Here is a 21,535-nt window from a genome sequence, read left to right on the forward strand (position 1 = left end):
CGAGGTCCCTCTCCCGGCCCGGGGTGAGCTGTCTGGCCGGGCCGGGCTTCAAAGCTTCCATGGCTCGTCAGAGAAAACCTCAGCGCCCTCTGGCACAGTGATCCTTTTCGTCTTTCCCTCCCCTACCTCACCCTATTCTTGGCCAAAACTTATTTCTCTGTATATTGTCACCCGAGTTCACAGGGGACCAATCCCAATTATAAACAAAGAGGCTGCAATCACCAGACCCCTGGGCCGGGCTTCGAACTCCTAGGGTCCATATGGGGACCCCACCCCCCCAGGGCCAGCTCTCCTGAATGAAAACGTTAGCGTTCAGGAGGGCCAGGCCCCCCACCGTGCCGTCCCAAGTGACTGGGCCACAGCCCAAACCACTGCGACCGAAAACATCCTACAAGGTCTGGGAAGTAGCAATAACAAGCGATCTGGGCTGCCAGGTGGGCCACGCGCGTGTGTGCTGTGTTTGCTCTCACGTAAGAGGTCTCTTTAAACAGACCACTCTATGAAGACAGACCCTAGCTTTTGATCTCTGTAAGATGCAGGTGGTCAGGGCATCCCAGACAGCAGGTATTTCCATCGCGATGGCTGTGGTTCTGCTTCTGCTTTTGTTGTGATTTAAAAGGAAATTATATTTCCTTGTCTTTCTGCCCTGGGCATTTGGCCCCAATAGTGGAAAGTGTTCATTTATAAAATAGTTTGGGGGTGGTCCGAGCTTCCCTTCCACTCTGCCTGGTGTTTCTGCAGAGGACTCAGGTGAGATGCGAGATCTGTGATGACAGTTCCTGGGGGAGGGGCACCCATCAGGAGAGGAAATGCATTTGAAGCCGCATCAGGCACGTCATTTATACGTCTTGGGCTCTGTTCCCACGTCTGTAGGATGGGGAGGGCGGGGTAACTGTCATGCCTCGGAAGTATGGGAGGAGATCATGGTTGCTTGAGGGGCTTGTAAGCTGTAGGGCACCATGCAAACGCAGGATGTTAGTTGTTGCTCTGGTTTGTAATTAAACGAGTGATGCGAATGGGTCTTGGTCCCACCAACGCCCCTGTCAGTGGAGGGTAGAGGACGGTCACATAGAGACCACAAGCATCACTGACACTGTCAACACCTGGGCCCACTGTGCCACCTGGCTGTGCCCAATGCCCTGGTGGTGAAGAGCAGTGGGGAGCGGTGGGTCTGGGGACCAGGGGACCGCACGTGATGTGCTGGGGCTCCTGAGCCTGGCGGTCGGGAGGGGATGAGGATGGGGGACGGTCACCAAGGGCGCCCCATTTGGGCCTGGGAGGGTCTGATTTAATCGTCACGGCTAGGGGCTTCCCTGATGGCGCAGTGGCTAAGAATCCACCTACCAGTGCAGGGGACACGGGTTCGAGCCCTGGTCCAGGAAGATCCCGTGCACCACAACTACTGAGCCTGCGCTCTAGAGCCCGTGAGCCACAACTACTGAGCCCATGCACCACAGCTACTGAAGCCCGCGTGCCCAGAGCCTGTGCTCCACAAGAAGAGAAGCCACTGCAATAAGAAGCCCGCGCACCACAACGAAGAGTAGCCCCCGCTCGCCGCAACTAGAGAAAGCCCACGCACAGCAACAAATATCCAATGCAGCCAAAAATAAATAAATTTATTTATTTTTAAAAAATTAAAAGAAAAATAATTGTCACGGCTACTGGGCAGGCAGCACAGGGTGAGGAAACGCCCTTCGGTTTCATGGATGACTGAGGCAGAGACAGCTAAGGAAGCCTTTGCCATCGGTTTTATTTCCTCGGGAAAAGACTCTAAGGCTTTTGCAAACACCAGCGAGCAGAGGTTTATTTTCCTCCTTGAGACAGACAGATACCGAAAAGGGAGTCCAGAGGACATGGGGCAGCAGAGACCCCGCCACCAGCCAGGGTTTGGTCTCCGCTCCCCACAAAGTCCCTGTGTGCGCAGCCACGTGGCTTCCACCTCTGCGGCTCTGACACCCAGACGCCAATAGCCTGCTCGGAGCAGTGATCCGTCAGCTCCCGAGAGCCGGGCTGAGCTGCCAGCAGAGCTGCCCTGGGTGAAGCAGTGGGTGCTGTCGGTCTCCCACTCGATCCCCTTTGCTGGGTGGTAGCACCCACCCCCAGCTATGTGCTGCTAGGGGCTCACGGCTGCCGGGACTCTGGAAGGGGGTCCCCCCGAGGGCAGCTCACACTTGGAGACGCCATGGGACAGGGTCCCCCCAAGGGCAGCTCACACTTGGAGACGCCATGGGACAGGGTGCCCCCTGAGGGCAGCTCACCCTCAGAGCCCGGTGGGACCAGGTTGGAGCTGTCTCGGCCAATGTCCTAGCTTAGCCATCTTCCTGATCCTGTCACCCTCCGCCTTCCCTTCCCTCTGTGTAGTAGTCGGCTAGAGCTGCCACCGCAAAACGCCACTGAAGGGGCAGCTTAAACAAGACATATAATCTCACCATCTAGAGGCCAGAAGTCTGAGATCAAGGTGTGGGCAGGTGGGTCGCTTGCAGGTGGTCTGCCGCTGTGTCCTTACATGGCTTCTTCTCTGTGCTCCCGTGCCCCTGGGTACCCCTCTGTGTGTCCTAATCTCCTCTTCCTATAAGGACACCAGTCAGATTGGATAAGGGCCACACTGCTGGTTTCATTTGAACGGAATCATCTCTGTAAAGACCCTGTCTGCAAGTCCAATCACATTCTGAGGGACTGGGGCTTAGGACTTCAACATATGAATTTGGGGGAACTTAATTCACCCCATAAAGCTCGGGATCTGTTCCCCCAATAAATCACCTTCAAAAGAACCCCCACCCCAGGCTTTGCTTCTGAGGCAGGACCCCCCAGCTCCTGCTTCTCAAAAAAGGGAGGGGACATCCCTTGGTGTGAGGTCTGCTCAGAGGTGGCCTCATGGGGACCCTGGCTACAAGCTGCTGGCACTCCTGGGGGACAGGACAGTCTGCAAGTCAGGGAGAGGGGACCTGAGCCCCAGGGCCGGACATTACTCATTCTTTTAAGTATTTTAAAATGCATCTTTGTTCAGAAGCTGTCCCAGTGTGTCCATTTGTTAATTGCAAGTGTAAGATTTTCTCACATAACAATATAAACATAAATAATTTGCTGTTTGATTTGTTTGATAGGCACAGTTTCTTATTCCTGGAAACTCAGAGGAAAAAAGTAATTATAAATTAGAAGAATGAAAACAGATCTCTGCAGATATGACCCGGGTTTCTTCCGTGGGCTGCCTGGGAGCTGCCCACAGGGGTGGGAACCTTCAGCCGTTTCTAGGCTCAGCCACGGTCAAAGAGAGCCAGTCTCAAGGTTACTCCCAGCCCCAAAGCCAACTCCACGTGGGACAACAAAAGATTTAATTAACCTCTCTGCTTTTTCCTTCTGGGAAGCGGAGATCAGAACGCTTGCCACTGGAGGCCATGCAGACAGATGCATCTGTTTTTGGAAAACCTCCATGCCTGGGATGCAAGACATCCGTGCTCAGTACTCGGGCTAAGCTAGAGAGGAGACCACTCAGACTCAGGACAGGACTTTCCATCTCTCCCCTTGCACATGGGATTGCTGCTCAGGTGGAAGGACTGGCTGGAAACAATGTATCCAAGTATTAAAGAGCTACGATGACACCAGTTCCCTCTTGCATAGACCCAAGCCCCAGCGCTACCCAAATATGATGGTTTGTGGACTGATGTCTGGCAGGTTTTGATGTCTGCTTCTTTGCGGGGGTCCTTCTTACAGGCAGCAGGGGGTTAAGTGGGAATCCAGCTTTGGGTATAAGACCAAGCCATTGCTAATTTCTTTTTTAAAGAAATACTTGACAATTAAAAACTATATTCACTTAAAGTGTACAATTTAATAATTTGATACACATATACATGATGAAATAAACACCATAATCAAGCCAATTAACATATCCAGCACCTCAGGTAGGCTGGCTTCCTTCCTTCTTCCCTCCTTCCTTCCTTCCTTCCTTCCTTCCTTTCTTCTTTCATTCTTTCTTGTGTGTGGTGTGAACACTTAAGATCTACCCTCTTAGCAAATTTCAAGTATATAAGGAAGTATTGTTGACTCTAGTTACATTGCTATACATTAGAGCTCCAGAACTTTTTCATCTTTTATAACCAAACATTGTACCCATTTGCCAACAGCTCTCCATTTCCCCCTCCCCCCAGCCCCTGGCAATCTCTATTCTATTCTCTGCTTCTATGAGTTCTGCTATTTTAGATTCTAATATAAGTGAGATCATATATAGTACCTGCCTTTTTTTTAAGAGGGAAATTTAATTATATACATATAATTAAATATAACAATATATCTTTATAAATAATAAATATTATAAATAATAATAAATAAAATAGATAAATAAAATATTATTATAAATAATATATTTATAAATATATATAATAACATATATTTATTAAATAAATATATATCACAGTTTCTTTATCCATTCATCCTTCAGTGGACGTTTAGGTTGTTTTTGTGTCTTGGCTGTTGTGAATAATGCTGCAATGAACATGGCTGTAAAGATCTCTCTCTGAGATCTGACTTCATTTCCTTTCAATATATATGCCCAGAAGTGGGATTGCTGCATCATAAAATAGTTCTATTTTTAATTTTTTGAGGAAACTCCGTGCTGTTTTCCATAATGACTGTAACAATTTCCCACCAACCGTGTACAACGGTTCTCTTTTCTCCACCTCTTCACCGACATGTGTTAGCTTTTGTCCTGATAACAGCCATTCTAATGAGTGTGAACTGATATCTCACTGTGGTTTTGATTTGCTTTTCCCTGGTGATTAGTGACGTTGAGCATCTTTTCATGTATCTGTTGGCCATATGTCTGTCTTCTTTGGAGAAATGCCTATTAAGTTCTTTGTTCATTTTTATTTATTTGGTTCTGCCGGCTCCTTAGTTGCGGCATGTAAATTCTTAGTTGCAGCATGCGTGTGGGATCTAGTTTCCTGACCGGGGATCAAACCCAGGCTCCCTGCATTGGGAGCGCAGATTCTTAACCACTGCGCCACCAGGGAAATCCTTCTTTGTTCATTTTTAGATCAGGTTGTTTTTTTGCTACTGAGTTGTATGGGTTCCTTATATATTTTGCATATTAACCCCTTACCAGATATATGGTTTGCAAATATTCTTTGTCATTCTTTAGGTTGCCTTTTCACTCTGTTTCTTTTGCTATACAGAAACTTTTCAGTTTGACGTAATCCTATTTTTCTATTTTTGTTTTTGTTGCCTACACTTTTTGGTCTCATATTAAAAAAAAATTATTGCTCGGACCAGTGTCAAGAAGCTTTTTCCCTGTGTTTCCTTCTAGTAGTTTTACAGTTTCTAGTCCTATGTTTAAGTCTTTAATCCATTTTGAGTTGATTTCTGTATATGATGTGAGATAAGGGTCCAGTTTTATTCTCCTGCATGTGGATATCCAGTTTTCACAACAGCATTTATTGAAGAGCCTGTCCTTTCCCCATTTTGTGTTCTTGGCACCCTTGTTGAAGATCAGTTGATCATATGTGCATGGATTTATTTCTGGGCTCTCTATTCTGTTCTGTTGGTGTACATTGTCTGTTTCTATGCCAGTACCATGCTGTTTTGATTACTACAGCTGCTTTTTTTTTTTTTTTTAAAGAAGATGTCGGGAGCAGGAGTTTATTAATTAATTAACTTATTTTTGCTGTGTTGGGTCTTCGTTTCTGTGCAAGGGCTTTCTGTAGTTGTGGCAAGCGGGGGCCACTCTTCATCGCAGTGCGCGGGCCTCTCACTATCGTGGCCTCTCTTGTTGTGGAGCACAGGCTCCAGACGCACAGGCTCAGTAGTTGTGGCTCACGGGCCTAGTTGCTCCGCGGCATGTGGGATCCTCCCAGACCAGGGCTCGAACCCGTGTCCCCTGCATTAGCAGGCTGACTCCCAACCACTGCGCCACCAGGGAAGCCCTACAGCTGCTTTGTAATAAAATTTGAAATCAGAAAATGTGATGCTTCCAGCTTTGTTCTTCCTGCTCAAGATTGTTTTGACTATACAGGGTCTCGCGTGGTTCCATATGAACTTTAGGATTGTTTTTTCTATTTCTATAAAGAATGCCACTGGGATTTTGATAGCTATTGCGTTGAATTTATAGATCACTTTGGGTAGCATGGACGTTTAACCAATTTTAATTCTTCTAAGCCATAAACGCAACATGTCTTTCCATTTAACTGTGTCCTCTTCAATTTCCTTCACCGATATTTTGTCATTTTCAATGTACAAGACTTTCACCTTTTGGTTAAATTTATTCCTAAGTATTTTATTCTTTTTGGTGCTATTGTGAATCGGGTTATTTTCTTAATTTCCTTTTTGGATGGTTCATTATGTATAGAAATGCAATTGGTTTTTGTATGTTGAATTTGTATTTACTGAATTTAAAAAATTCATTCCAATACTTTTTTTGTTGTTGTGTCTTTGGGGTTTTCCACATACATGATCTTGTCATTTGCAAATAAACATAATTTTACTTCTTTCTTTCTGATATGGATGTCTTTTATATCTTTTTCTTGTCTAATTGCTCTAGCTAGGACTTCGAGTATTATGTTGAAAACAGATGGCAAGAGTGAGCATCTTTTTTTTTTTTTTTTTTTTTTTGCGGTACGCGTGCCTCTCACTGCTGCAGCCTCTCCCTCCGTGGAGCACAGGCTCCGGAAGCGCAGGCTCAGCGGCCGTGTCTCACGGGCCCAGCTGCTCTGCGGCATGTGGGATCCTCCTGGATCAGGGCATGAATTCGTGTCCCCTGCATCGGCAGGCGGACTCTCAACCACTGCACCACCAGGGAAGCCCAAGAGTGAGCATCTTTGCTTTGTGTCAGATCTTAGAGGACAAGCTTTCAGTTTTCCCCCATTGATAATGATGTTAGTTGTGGGCTTTTCATATCGGGCCTTTATTTATTAAGGTGAGGTCCTCTATACATATATCATTGAGTGTTTTAATCATGAATGAATGTTGAACTTTGTCAAATGGTTTTTCTGTGTCTATTGAGATGATCGTGTGGCTTTTTTCTTTCATTTTGTTACTAGGTAGTATCACATTGATTTGCATATGTTGAACCATCCTTGCGTACCTGGGATGAACCCCACTTGATCATGGTGTATGATCCTTTTAATATACTGGCCTGTAGTTTTCTCTTCTTATAGTGTCTTTGCCTGGTTTTTGTATCAGGGTGATGCTGGCTTAATAAAATGAATTTGAAAGTGGTCTCTCTTCTGTTTTTAGAAGAGCTTAAGAATTATTGGTATTAATTCCTTTTTGAATGTTTGTAGAATCACCTGTTAAGCCATTAGGTCCTGGGTTTTTCTTTGCTGGGAGATTTTTGATTGCTGTTTCAACCTCTTTGTTATTCATCTGCTCAGGCTTTCCATTTCCTCCTGACTCAGCTTTTGCAGGCTGTACGTTTCTAGGAATATATCTATTTCTCCTGAGTTATTCAGTTTGTTGGTGCATAATTGTTCATAATAGTCTCTTATGATCTACTTTATTTCTGAGGCATCCATTGTAATGTTTCCTCTTTCATTTCAGATTTTACTTATTAGAGCCCCCTCTCTCTTTCTTAGTTAGTCTAGCTAAGAGTCTGTCATTTTTATCTCTTCAAAAATCCAACTCTTAGTTTTATTGAATTTTTCTATTTTTATCCTCTAGTCGATTTATTTCTTCTCTAATATATTATTTCTTTCCTTCTGTTAATATCGGGTTTGTTTGTTCTTTGTCTTCTAGTTTATTGAGGTGTAAAGTTAGGTTGTTTATTTGAGAGCTTCTTCTTTTCTTAATGTATGTATTTATAAACTTCCCTCTCATTACTTCTTTTGCTGCATCCCCTATATTTTAGTATGTTGTGTTTTCATTTTTGTTTGCCTTAAGATACTTCTAGAATTTCCTTTTGATTTTCTCTTTGACCCAGTGGTTGCTCAAGCGCGTGTTGTTTCATTTCCACATATGCGTGAATTTTCCTGCTTTCTTGCTGTTACCGATTTCTAGTTTCATCCACCGCGGTCAGAAAAGACACTTGGAAAGATTTTGGTCTTCTTACATTTATTAAGACTTGTTTTGTGACCTAACATGTGATCTATCCTGGAGAATGCTCCATGGACCCTTGAGAAGAAAGTGTAGGCTTCTGCTGTTGAGTAGAAATTTCTGTATGTGTCGGGTCCATTTGGTCCCCATTGTAGTTCCAGTCAGCTGTCCCTTTATTGATTTTCTGTCTGGATGCTCTATGCATTATTGTAAGTGTGGTGTTGGTGTCTCATACTATCATTGTATTGCTGTCTATTTCCGCCTTCAGATCTGCCTGTATTTGCTTTATATATTTAGCTACTCTGATGTTGGGCACATATATATTTTTTAATTGTTATGTCTTCCTCTTGAGTTTACTCTTTTACTGTTATATAATAATCTCCTTTGTCTCTAGAGACAGTTTTAGACTTAAAGCCTATTTTGTCTGATGTAAGTATAGCCACCCCTGCTTTCTTTCAGTTACCATTTACATAAAATATCTTTTTCTATCCCTTCACTTTCAGCCTATGTGTGCCTTTAATTCTAAAGTGAGTCTCTTATAGACAGGATATTGTTGGATCTTGTTTTGTTTTTAATCCATTCAGCCACTATATGCTTTTTTTTTCTTTTTTTTCTTTTTTTTAGCGGTACACGGGCCTCTCACTGCTGTGGCCTCTCCCGTTGCGGAGCACAGGCTCTGGACGCGCAGGCTCAGCGGCCATGGCTCACGGGCCCAGCTGCTCTGCAGCATGTGGGATCTTCCCGGACCAGGGCACGAACCCGTGTCCCCTGCATCAGCAGGTGGACTCTCAACCACTGCGCCACCGGGGAAGCCCTCTTCCTTTGCTTTATGATGTTTTTTGTAGTGATTTGCCTTTCTTTCCTCTCTTTATCTTTTGTGTATCCAATATAGGTTTTTTTCTTTGTGGTTGGCTTGAAGTTTGCATAAATATCTTCTAGTTATTGCCTTCTATTTTAAGTTGATAACGACTTAACTTCCACTGCATACAAAAAGACTATCCTTTTGCTCTCCCCAACACACATTTTGTGTCTTATGACAGAGTTTGCTTTTTTTAATATTCTGTATCCATTAACAAATTTTTATGTTCTGACTTTGATATTAGGGTAAAAGTGATTAATGCGCTACCTTTACAGGGTTACACTGATATATATATATGTGTATGTATATATTTACCATGTATATATATTTACCTTTACCTGTGAGATTTGTGCTTCCCTATGCTTTCACGTGCTGTTTAGTGTGTTTTCATCTCAATTTGAAGAACTCTCTTAAACTCTTCTTGTAATGCAAGTCTAGCAGTAATGAACTACTTCAGTTTTTGTTTGGGAAAAATTCCTCTCTCCTTCATTTTTAAAGGATACTTTTTCTTGGTTAGCATTTTTCTTCTTTCAGTACTTTGAAAACATCATTCCACTCTCTCCTGGTCTGCAAGGTTTATTGATAGTCATAAAAGGATTCCCATATATGTGATGAGCAGTGTTCTCTTGCTGCTATCAAAATCCTCTCTTTAATCTTGACTTTTGACCATTTGCTTATAATGTGTCTTGGAGTGGTCTCCTTTGGGTTGATCCTGTTCAGGGACATTTGATCTTCATATATCTGGATGTCCACTTTCCTCCCAAGATTGGGGATGTTTTCAGGCATTATTTCTTTAAATAATCTTTTTACCCCTTTCTCCCTCTCTTCTTCTGGGACTCCCATATGCATGTATTAGTTCTCTTTTGTGTCCCGTAAATCCTGTGGGCTTTCTTTGTTCTTCTCCATTCTTTTTTCTCCTTACTGGATAATTTCAAATGGCCTGTCCTCAAGTTTGCAAATTCCTTCTTCTGCCTGGTTGAGTCTGCTGTTGAAGCTGTCTACCACACCTTTTATTCCAGTCACTGTATCCTTGCTCTCCAGAATTTCTCTTTGGTACTTTGTCATGATTTCCATCTCTTTGCTGCGCTTCTTGTTTTGTTCATGTATTATTTTCTTGATTTCATTGAGTTGCCTGAGTTCTTTGGTAACTTGCTGAGCTGCTTCCTTAAAACAATTGTTTTAAATTCTTTGTCAGGCAGTTTGCAGGTCTCCACTTCTTTGGGGTCAGTTACCAGAAACGTATTGTGTTCCTCTGGTGGTGTCACGTTCCCTTGGTTTCTCGCGTTTCTTGTAGACTTGAGTTAATGTCTGTGCATCTGAGGGAAAGTCACCTCTTTGAGACTTTACAGACTGGCTTCAGTGGGGAAAGACCTTCACCTGCAGGGGGGTGTGAGGGCACCAGCTGCGTGGGTGTGACAGATTCTACTCTGGGAGACGGGCGTGCACAGCAGTGACTCCAGCTTCACGGAGACACAGCAGCACCGCCTCTGTGGAGCTGCACCAGCTGACGTCTGTGTCCGTCCATCATGGCTGCAGGAATCCGTGGTGGCAGCAAGGGCCGTGGGGTCCTCAGTGGTGAAGGCTTCTGAGATCCTCCAGTTCCTCTTACCCTCATGCGGGAAAGCTGTGGCCAAGGGATCTCTCCTGGAGCTGGTGCAGCCTGTGGGTGAGCCTGAGGCATGGGTGCGGGCGAAGCAGCCGTGGAGCAGGGTTCCAGGTGTGCACCATCGTGGGGGATGTGACCCCTCCAGCCCAGAGGTGACAGGTGCAGTGGTGGTTCCTTCTCAGTGGCCGAGCAGCAGCTCCTTTCCTCTCTGGGTTTGGGCTGTGGGTGGGTGGGTGGTGGCAGCACAGGCTCCAGGCGCTTGGAGCTGGTTGAGCACAGGGAAGACCTGGGGGGTGTTGGTCCTTGGCAGTGAAAGCTGCCGGTGTCTGCAATGGTGCTGAGGGCTTCCCGGGTATCCTGCTGTCCTTCCCCCACAGGGGGAGGTCATGCCAAGGGGTCCCTGTCGGCACCCAGGTGTGCCAGACCAGGGGACAGGGCGATGCAGGTAAAATGTTTGCTGTGATTGTCTATGTGGTCATCCTCGGTTTTTGTGTGTCTCTGAGTTTCTGCATCTTCTTTGCTGTACTGCGGAGTTCTCCCAGAGCTGTTTTCATCTGTACGCAGCTGTTCATTCATTGTCTTTGTTGTGTTTTGTGGGGCGTGAGCATTGGGACCTCCTGGTCTGCCATCTTACTGACTTCACCTAACTTCTTTTTAAGCGGGTGATTTTTAAAATGAGTACATTGCGTGTGTGCTCAATTAACAGTGACTAGTTAATGTTGCAACTCATTTCTCTGGGGGACAGACTCTAATCTGTGTGAGGAACCCCAGTGCCTGTCACTTTATCATTTGGGCCAGGAAAGACATATGTAGCCAGTGAAACTGCTAAGAGATGAACCTTAGTGCTCAAGATTTGCTGTGTGTTTTCACTGTGTTTAAAGTGCAGAGTCTGAGCTTGGCTTCTTAGACGCGAGCACTGCTGAGCTATAGCCAGAGAGTTCCAGACCCTAAGGCAGTGATAACCTCCCAGAAGCGGCATCTACCCGGGCTGGCCCTTTGCAGGGCGCGCCCGGGGACCAGGGAGGGTCAGTGCAGGAGGTCGGGTCCCTTGGACCCAGAGTCTGCTGTGGGATCTCTCTGTCCCTGGTGGAGGAGGCCGTGCATCAAGTGTCAGAGGGAATGGGGAAGAAGGGCCTTCTGCCCATGGTGCTGGCCATGAGGACAGCGGCGCTGAGCTGATGGGAGGAAGAAGACAGGCCTCTGAGCAGAGAACTCACAAGTCAAGACCTACAGAGACAGCTTTCTGGAGGGGCTTTCGAACCGAGCTGTCGCAAGGTTCAACCAAAGGTTTCAATAAAGAAACATTAAAACCAAATGCCAGCACCTAATCCGCTGTCCGGATGCACACACGCTTGGAATAAACATGTTAAAAGTCATCCTTCTTGTAGCTTTTTATTGTTTTGGCCGCACCACACTGCATGCGGGATCTTAGTTCCCTGACCAGGCATGGAACCCGCGGCCCCTGCGGTGGAAGCTCGGCGTTAAACGTCATGCTTCCTGAACACACGGTGGTCAGTCTACGATCACGGACCTCACCTCCGGCAGGGCACAGAAACCAGCCCGCCCTTCGTCTCCTCTGGCGCCAGCAACTGCTCCAGCTCCAGCAGCTCCGGCCCCCCTGCTGGCCGCCTCCTGTGGTGATCAGAGGTGTGGCCAGGCCAGCTTCCCGGCTGCTGAGTGGCCTGTCCCCACGGGGCTGGGATGGGCCTGTTTCCTTCACACTGCACCGGGGGGCCTCCACCGGGCTCCCCTGGCTGGCGGCTGTGGGGTGGCATAAACCCTCGGGGAGCAGCGGTGCAGACAGCTCCCATCACCAGCAGCCCTGGCTGCCAGTGTGTGGCTTCGAAGGGAGTCCCAGGGCCTGGCTCCGCAGGGCAGCCCCAAGGCCTGTCATTAGGCACATCCACTCTGGGCCGCATCTATTCATTACGGCCAAGTCATCAGGCACACTCGCCAGCCCCCAGACAGCCTTCCCGCGCCCTCGGGGTGGGGACAGCTTCCCTCACCAGAGCCCCCAAGGCCGTGGGCCGGGGCTTGGGCCGCTGGGGGCCCAGCTCCTCTGGTTTACCAGGGGCAGCTGTGGGCTGAGGGTCGTCCTGACGCCCTGTGTCGCCTGGGCCCATGTGTGCTCCCGGGGGTCTGCCTACCCTCCACTGCCTGCCTTGTGCGCCAGGACCTTTTCTAGAATAACCGCTTTGCTCGAATTTAATTCTTTGAACAAACGGCACATTCTGACACGTGTTTGTGTCGTGGCACAGACTCTGAAGTTCTAAAGGCACAGCAGCGTCCACAGGCAGCGAGGTCTTCCCTCCTCCGGTCTCCCCTCCCAGAGACAAGAGTACAGGCTTGGAGGAGGGTATCCCCACACTAACCGGCACACGCGCTGCCTCGCCTCCTCTGTTCAGAGATGGTGGCGTGTGACGTGTGGTCCCGGCCTTCGGCTTCTTCGGGTGACGGTGCGTGTCGTGCTCCTTTTCCACTGCAAAGCCGTGGTATGTGGGCGCGTGGACCTGCAGGGTGAGGCCCGGCAGCGGCGATGCAGGCGCGGGGCGCTGGCGTTCGTGTTCGCACAGGCTGTGGCGGGACTGCAGGGCACAGGCGCTGACCCTGCCTGGCCTGGAGGCGCACCTTTGCTTGGTGGTTGGTGACACTCTAAGGGCAGTACACTGGGCAGTCAGGGTCCCGCCAGGAAACCAGCTAGAGCAGGTGTTCCAATAGGGGGCCCAGCTCCCTGGATGCTGGGAAAGCAGGAGGGGGCGGGAAGGGCTTGGAGGGGGGAAGGCCAGAGGGTCTCTCCCAAGCCAGGAGCTGCCCTCGGCCCTGCTGGACCTGTGCTGACGATGGGCCACCGTGAGCACGATGGGGATGCCTGCCCTGATCCTTGTGGCCACTGATGCCACCTTGAAGGAACAATAGCTGATTGTAGCCCCAGCCCCACCCTACATCCTTGCTGGCTCTCCCGGGGGCAGAACTGACTGAGCAGCTGCTGGGCACGTGCGCTTGGGCGGTGGGTGTGTAGCCCCCGGCCCCTGACAGCAGGACGGATGCAGATGGGAGGAGAGCAGAGAGGCGGACGAGCAGCGCTGTGGGTGCACGGGGTGGCAACCACATCCCTTTGCTACACAGTCGAGCTTGGCATGCGTGTGGCTGGCCCTATGGGCTCTGACCAGCAGGACAGAGACACCGAGGTGGCCTGGGTCTGTGCTGCCCTGGACGTCTGCATCCACATCCCGCCATTCTCTGTGCCCACACCATCCTTGTCCCCAGCCATCTGTGCTGGGTTGGCCACTCCTCGTTTAGGGACCCTCATTCAGGATCCAGTGAATTTGCCCAACCTGGTGGGCAAAAGCAGTTCAGTCTTTGATGCTTTGCTAGAACTGGGCTTATGCAGCGTTTCCAGGAGATTCGCCAGGGTGACAAATGCAGCACCCGCCATGGGAGGAGGGCTTGGGTCAGAGCTCTTTGTGTCACGTCATCTCAGCTCCTTCCGGGACAGCCTGCAGCTCCTCTCCAGGAGGAAAGGGGTGCAGGCAGCTCAGCAGCCTTGGTGACATGAGACATGCAGGGCCAGCCCCTAGGAACCTCACCAGGGCCCCTGGGGAGAGGTGACCAGAGGTGCCTTTCATCCTCCACATGGGAAAACTGGAGACCACATTGGTAAGTATTGCAGATGTGGGTTTAATCTGTGTGTTCATTTGCTGGGGCTGCTGTACACAAGGAGAAAGCCTTAACAATAGAAATGTATTATCAGGGCTTCCCTGGTGGCGCAGTGGTTAAGAATCCACCTGCCAATGCAGGGGACACGGGTTCGAACCCTGGTCCAGGAAGATCCCACATGCCGCGGAGCAACTAAGCCCATTCGCCACAACTACTGAGCCTGCGCTCTGGAGCCCGTGAGCCACAACTACTGAGCCCTCATGCTGCAACTACTGAAGCCCGTGCGCCCAGAGCTCATGCTCCACAACAAGAGAAGCCACTGCAATGAGAAGCCCGCGCACCGCAACGAAGAACAGCCCCCGCTCGCTGCAACTAGAGAAAGCCCTTGTGCAGCAACGAAGACATAACGCAGCCAAAAATAATAAATTAAATAGATTAATTTAAAAAGAAAAAAAATATATTATCTTGGCTCTGGAGGCTGGAAGTCCAAAATCAAGGTGTGGGCAGGGTTGGCTCCTCCTAGGGCTCTGAGGGAAAGTCTATCTTGGGCTCTCCCCTAGATTCTGGGGGTTTGCACACAGTCTTGGGGTTCCTCGGCTTGTAGAAACATCACCTGATCTGCTCTCATCTTCACACAGTGTCTCCCTACGCACGTGTCTGTGTCCAAATTTCCCCCTTTTATAAGGACATCAGTCACTTTGGGTTAGGGGCCGACCTGCTCCAATACGACCTCATCTTAACTAATTATACCTGCAGGGACCCTATTCCCTAATAAGGTCACATTCTGTGTTACTGGGGGTTTGGGCTTCAACATATGAATCAGGGGAGACACAATTCAACCCATGAGAATCCTCTTAATATGCGAAGTAAAAAAAAAAGTCTCAATGACCCCAATTTGGAAGATAGGCCAAGAACAGGGCTAGGGAATTCTCAAGAAAGCAAATATCAGTGACCACAAAATACAGGGAGGACCGTCTAACCTCACCGGCAGCCAAAGAAATTCAAACCACGACACGACATTTTCCCCGTCAAATTGGTAACATTTCACATAGTTGATAACCCTCAGTGCTGGCTCTGATTAGAGCATAAAAGCAGACAGACTTTGGAGGATGCAACGTGTGTACCCCACCTGCAACGTCCCTTTGATCCAGGGCTTCTGTTTCTGACCGTCTAACATGAGGAAAGATCCCAAAACACGGGATAATATCGATTCACAAAAATGTTCATCTCAGGGTAATAAAAAATAATAATAATAGAAGCAAACCAGATACAGCAAAAGAGGGAGAGATTCTGGTATATCCGTAGGAGAAGATATTATACACTCATTACAATTACATTTAAAAAGAGCATTAATGACATTGGAAAATATCCACGTTACCATCTTAGGTGACAAAAGTGAGACACACTCACACACACACACACACACACACACACACGCACACACACACACTCACACACACACACACTCACACACACACTCACTCACACACACACACTCACACACACACACACTCACACACACACACACACACACACACACACACAGTATGAAAAGCATACCTGGGATTTATTTTACAGCAGTATGAGTGAGTTACAACAAGGAGAGGCCAGTGCTATTGAAAGAAGATTTTTTTTTTTATTACCTACATTTCCCGAAGACGGGGCACATACGCCATGCAGGCCCCGTGGGGAGGCACTGGGTTTGGGCCAGGAGGCAAGAGCAGGAACAAGGGGGAGGGCCGAGGCCAGAGCTTTGATCGGGTTTTCTGCAGGAAGTGCAAGGGGGGGCAGGGGACACAGCTCGGGACTGGCCCGTATAAATAACCCTGGCAAGCTCTGAGCTACAGGGGGGTCTCTCGTTGCCTGGTACCCGGCCCTGGAGTGGTTTGGGGCAGGGGCAACATGGGCTGTGTGTGAGGTTAGATAAGGAGGTGTGGGGCTATGTGTGGTTAGTTTGCAGGTGAAGGAGCTCTAGTGAGCCTTCGAGTCGCTAAGTGCTGGCGGCCCCAGGAAGGGCAGTCTCGCCCCAGTCAGGGAGGGGAGAGCTTCCCTGTATTTTCAAGCATACAGAAAATAAGAACATGTAGTTAAAACCATTGGCTCTGTGACAAAAGGATGCTGACTAGACAAATGCAAACTCTAAGAAAACACAGTTCGAACACCCACATAAAATATTTAACTCTGTTTTTAAAATGCACAGAAACAGGCAAGGCTGGGAGGAAACATTCCAGAAATGTGGAGCGTGTTCTCTTTGTGTGGCGGATTGCTGGTGGTTTTTTCCTTCTTCTTTTTTTTTTAATAGTTTTCTTCATTTTCAAATTCTCTATGAATAAATATGTATTATTTTTATAGTGAGGATAAAAGGGTTTAAACCGTGTACGCAGCTGCCCACATGATGGGCCTCTGAGCATCAGCCCTGAGCGTCCCCTCCATCCCCCTTGACCCCCACCCTTCACCTGCTCAGTGGTCCTGGGGAACCCTGCGACTGGGGGTCACTCTGCTGCCGTCTCACAGGCCCCAGGAGGGAGGGGGGTGTAAGGACTGTGCAGAGGAGGTGCCGGCCGTAAAATGGGGGCCAGGAACCCACAGCTGGATTGTGCTGGTGGCTAATTGTCAGCTATTCTGTACATGACATCGCTGGCCCCACAGAGCTAGCACAGAGGACGCCGGGCTCAACGCCCCCAGGGGCCAGGCGAACCCAGAGCCTCGGGCAGGAGAGTCTGTCCAGGTCGGCTGACCTCCCTCAGCCAAAGGGTGGGACGGGGGTGGGGGGCACAGGTAGGAAAGCCGGTGTCTGAGTCCAACCTCCTTTATCAGATGTCACTCCAGAGCAGCTGCATCCGTGGTTACGGACCCAAGTCTGGTTCAGTGGGATCCAGAGCCTGGCACGGGGGGTGGGCATGAGCGCTGGGGGGGGTCAGAGGGCTCACCTGCAGGACCACCTGTAATGGTGTGGAGGCAAGAGGGGCCTGGCGCTGCTGGCTCTGTTTGGAAAAGGGAGTGGAGGGTGAGTGTGTGGCAGGAAGTGGGAGGGGAAGCTGGTGAAAGAGAGAGGAGAGGAGAGGGAAGGGAAGGGAGGAGGGGGGGGGAAGGAAGGAGGGGGAGGGGAAGGGGAGGGGAGGGGAGGGGAGGAGGGGGAGGGGAAGGGAGATGGGGAGGGGAGGGAAGGATGGGGAGGGGAAGGGAGGAGGGGAAGGGGAGGGAAGGAGGAGGAGGGGGAGGGGAGGGAAGGAGGGGGAGGGGAAGGGAGAAATAAGTCTGGGGGTGAAGAGAGTCCCTCTGGGATTATATCCTGAGGTGACCCAGGTACCTCCTGTTTCCAGAACTTACTTCAATTCAGCCGTGGCCTTCAAGAGGTCAGTTAAGTTGCCGGAGGACTCCAACCTTTCTTGAACATCTTTTCAGGAGCTTTAAACCACAGTCATATATGCGGGGCGCTGTTTAGAAATTATGGCAGGGCTTCCCAGGTGGTGCAGTGGTTAAGAATCCGCCTGCCAATGCAGGGGACACGGGTTCGAACCCTGGTCCAGGAAGATCCCTCATGCCGCGGAGCAACTCAGCCCGTGTGCCACAACTACTGAGTCTGCACTCTAGAGCCCGCAAGCCACAACTAGTGAGCCCACGAGCCACAACTACTGAAGCCCATGCGCCTAGAGTCCATGGTCCTCAATAAGGAGAAGCCACTTCAATGAGAAGCCTGCGCACCGCAACGAAGAGTAGCCCCCGCTCACAGCAACTAGAGAAAGCCTGCGCGCAGCAACAAAGACCCAACGCAGCCAAAAATAAACAAATAAAATAAATAAATTTTTAAAAAAAGATTAGGACTGTTTAAAAAAAAGGAAATATGGAAAAATACACTTCTGCTAATCAATTTGATTCATGCTCTTACACAGGGTCTACACACATATTCTTATACCTGTACTAAAAGGTGCCACGCTGGACAATTTTGACACAGCATTGAAAGAAGCAAGGGTCTAAAGGACCCCCTTGGTTCGGAGGCATCTCGGGAGGGCTCCAGGCAGGCTGGGCCCTCACTCCCCAGGCCCGTGGCTTTCTCCCCACCGAGGCCTCTTCAGAACATTGTGCAAGTCAGGCAGGAATGTGGGAAGAAGCGGGGCTTCGGGGTCTGCACTGGACAATCCCCAGCAGCCCTCTTACTTCTCCAGCCTGCAGGTGGAGGTCCTCTGGGATTTGTCCTCTGTGCGGGTAGCGCCCAGGCTCCCCTCCTGCCTTGGTCTCCCCAGAGAGGGCAGGGAGGCCCCTCTCACCCCTCCTCCCTTTGCACACAAGTCCACCTTCATCAAGGCCCCCCCAGGGCCCCCGGACAGGACAGGTCCGGCCAGGTGCCGGCTCAGCATGCCCTTCCCACAGGAGCCCCGGGAACCAGGTGTCCTGGTGGGCGGGGCCAAGCCTCAGCTGGGGGACGGGGCCCTCGGCCCCCCCGGCTGCTGTCACAATGCTCAGAGGCGGCTGCGGTGTCCACAGCTGGCCGCTGACCTCCACTCTGGGCAGCTTCCCCCTCAGGCCCTCATCCCCTTCAGAGGCAGATAAAGCGCTGTCTTAGAGAAGGGATGCTTTAATGTCCAATGGATCTTTTATTCATGTCTCACCAACTGCCGCATGCCAAAAGGTGTTTCAGGCCCTTGTTGGCTCAGGGCATGGCCTCTCGCAGGACCGCAGCCAGGCTGTGCTGTGAGACAGTCGGGAGCCATCGGCAGGGAAACGTTAAGGTTAAACCGGTTTCCTGTCCTGGAACATTTGGGGATTTTATCACACGTCACAGTCTGACAGCCTCCTGGGCCTTTGGAATATTCCGGCGCAGCCGCCAGCTCCCAGGGCTCATCTGGGCGCAGCGACTGCACCCCCTGGAGGGGTCGGGGGCAGATGGGCCGGGAAGGGGCTCCTGGCGAGGGCGACACGCCTGTGAGGCTGTGTTCCAGGGTCTCCTGGGGCAGCTCTAAGGAGGGGCCGCTCAGGGTGCGGGGTTTCCCGGGGTGTCATCTTCTCTCTCGAGTGTGAGGCCCCCCGTCAGCTCACACTCCTCCCTGCAGCACCCCCGCTGACTCCTGGCCCTGCCGCGCAGCTGCTCTACCATGAACTCTGGGCCCAGCATCCTCTGTGTGTTTCTCCTTCAGGAAGTGTCAAGGGCGAGCTCAAGATATGGAACTTCAGAAAACAAAAAACAAACTCCCAACTCAAAATAACTTAAAGCAAAAACAGAGTTTATTGGGAGTCCTGGGCAGGGCGGGCCTCGGGGCCTCCGGCGGCCTGGGTGTCTCCCCACCTCTCTGCTCTCTCCCGCCCCGGTTCTCTCCAGGTGGGGCCTCTCTCCCTGCAGAGGGGACTTCTCAGGAGTCTGGGGACGGGGGTCCAGGCTGCAGCACTCAAGGTCTGCATGGTGGTCCAGCTCAGAGTCCCCAGAGGAACGAGAACCCCTTCCTCTCCCCCTCCACGGAGGCCCGACCCTGCTGCTTGGCGTCCACTCCTGGGCCAGTCGCATTAGCCAGGAGGTGGGTGTGGAGTTGGGACAGCAGGGGGCGGGGGGGGGGTCATTCAAGTCTCCGGGGTCCCCGCAGGTTGGGCTCTGAGATCCGCAGCCTCCAGAACCACTCAGAGTCAGGCTGTGCCTGTTCCCTCCCCGAAGGAGCGGGGTGCTGCTGAGGCCAGGGGGTGTGGCACCCCAGGGGCCCCAGGAAGCAGAAGCAGGGAGTGTGGGTGAGCGTGGGGCTGCCCCAGTCCAGGCTCTGCTCCCGCGTGCCCTGTGTTCTTCAGCAAGTGCCCACTGCTGGGTCTGTCACTGCGTCCACAAATGAGCGCATCAGATGGCATCGGGGTCGCCAGCTATGGCCCAAAGCCGGCCTGTCTGTACCCAGGCCTCTGGCTGAGAATGGTTTTAACCCACTAAATGGCTGGAAGGAGGAGGGGGCGGGGAAGAAGGAGAAGAAGAAGGGATGATTTTACAACATGTGGAAATTATACAAAACTCACATCTCAGGGCCCACAAATAAAGTTTTATTGGCACGAGGCCACGACCACTCATTTGCCTGTCGGCCACGGCGGCTTTCACGGTACAAGGGCAGAGCCGAGCGGTTGCAACAGGGACCGAGTGGCCACGGCACCTAAACTATTTACTCCCTGGCCCTTTCCACAAACAGCCTGCAGAGCCCGGCCAGCTCCATGCTGCCCACTCTTCCGTCATTCATGGTCCACAGCAAGGTCTCGGCAGGTCCAAGACGTGTTCTCATTTCCTAGTTTTCCTTCAGTCAGCTCAGGGCTGACATCACTGCTGACTCAGTCTTGGCCGTAGGGCTAAAATCCCTGCAATCGTGGTTTTGATGCTCTGCATTTTTCTAAAACACAAGAAAATCAATCCATGACTTTTAAAAGCAGACACTGCATCCTGTCCCTCCTCCGGCCTCCAGCGGAGGGTCCCCGTGGCCCTGCTGACCTTGAGGCCTCTTCCCTCTGGACCTGGGCTTCTCTGGCCCTGATGTCCCCTGCCTGCCTGGGGCCACGTCAGTCACCAGCCTAGCAGGCGTCCAGCCTTGCGGGGCCGGGGTCGGAGCCGGGGCCGGTGCCTGACGACGGGGAAGGAATCTGCTGCTGTGTGTGTTTCCCGCCACTGCCTTCCCTCTCTGAGTCAGCCGCAAAACACGCGTGGACAGCACCAGGCGCCCTAGGAGGAATCCGAGAAGAGCTGAGCTTTTCCTCTGCCCTTGAAGGAGAGAGAGCAGCCTCATCCCATCCTGGGAGTGCTGGGCCATGGGGATGGGAGCAGCTCAGTAGGGGCAGAAGTCTGACCCATCCTTCGTGCTCTGGGGACAACGCGGAGGAGTCTGGGGTACTGGGTCATGTTTTTTGTTGGTGGGGGGCCGTCCGTGCCTCCGCGGGTGGGTCCTAGAGGGAGGGGCGGGCCTGTGGTCCCAGCCATAAGGCCTGTGCTGGGGGCTGCGGCCGGTTCTCCGGTGGGAGATGTCTAAGGCAGACGCAAGCCACGTGGGGGGGGGGGATCTGGGCATGGCCTTCAGTACCTGCTAGAACATCTGGGCTCAGACCACCCAAGGCCCTTGTCTGGCTGCCCCTGCTTGTCTGCCGTAAGGCCTCAGAGAGTTCTATGGGCTCCACTTCCCACCTAAGACAAATTGAGGGCACAGTCTACCGCCAGCCCGTGAGGGGCATTATGACCAGGAGACGGACAGCTTTCTGACCCACTCAGTGTGGTCTGGGAACCACTGGACAGTGGGATGAGGACTTTCGTCTTAGGAACGTTCCACCCGTTTTCTATCTTGGCCCAAACTGCAGAGTCCAGGTGTCACAGCGTTGAGGACAGAGCCAAGTGTCCCCAACACCCCTGGCAGGGGGCTCCACGCAGAGTGAGCCAGGAAGAACCCTCC

At 50.8% G+C, this 21,535-nt stretch overlaps 1 long non-coding RNA gene across 2 annotated transcripts; it reads right to left on the reverse strand.

Annotated features, from left to right (window-relative positions):
• Positions 1 to 20,146: 20,146 nt before the first annotated feature.
• LOC132423922 (uncharacterized) lies at positions 20,147 to 21,275 on the reverse strand. Of its 2 annotated transcripts, none has more exons than XR_009519136.1 (3): positions 21,173 to 21,275; positions 20,666 to 20,817; positions 20,147 to 20,491 (listed from the first exon to the last, which is right to left on the reverse strand). It is a non-coding gene; the product is annotated as an uncharacterized lncRNA (long non-coding RNA). The 2 variants fall into 2 exon arrangements; XR_009519135.1 differs by having other exon boundaries at positions 20,590 to 20,817.
• Positions 21,276 to 21,535: the final 260 nt, after the last annotated feature.

This window comes from Delphinus delphis, chromosome 4 (genome assembly GCF_949987515.2).
Source record: "Delphinus delphis chromosome 4, mDelDel1.2, whole genome shotgun sequence".
Classification (NCBI taxonomy): domain Eukaryota; kingdom Metazoa; phylum Chordata; class Mammalia; order Artiodactyla; family Delphinidae; genus Delphinus; species Delphinus delphis.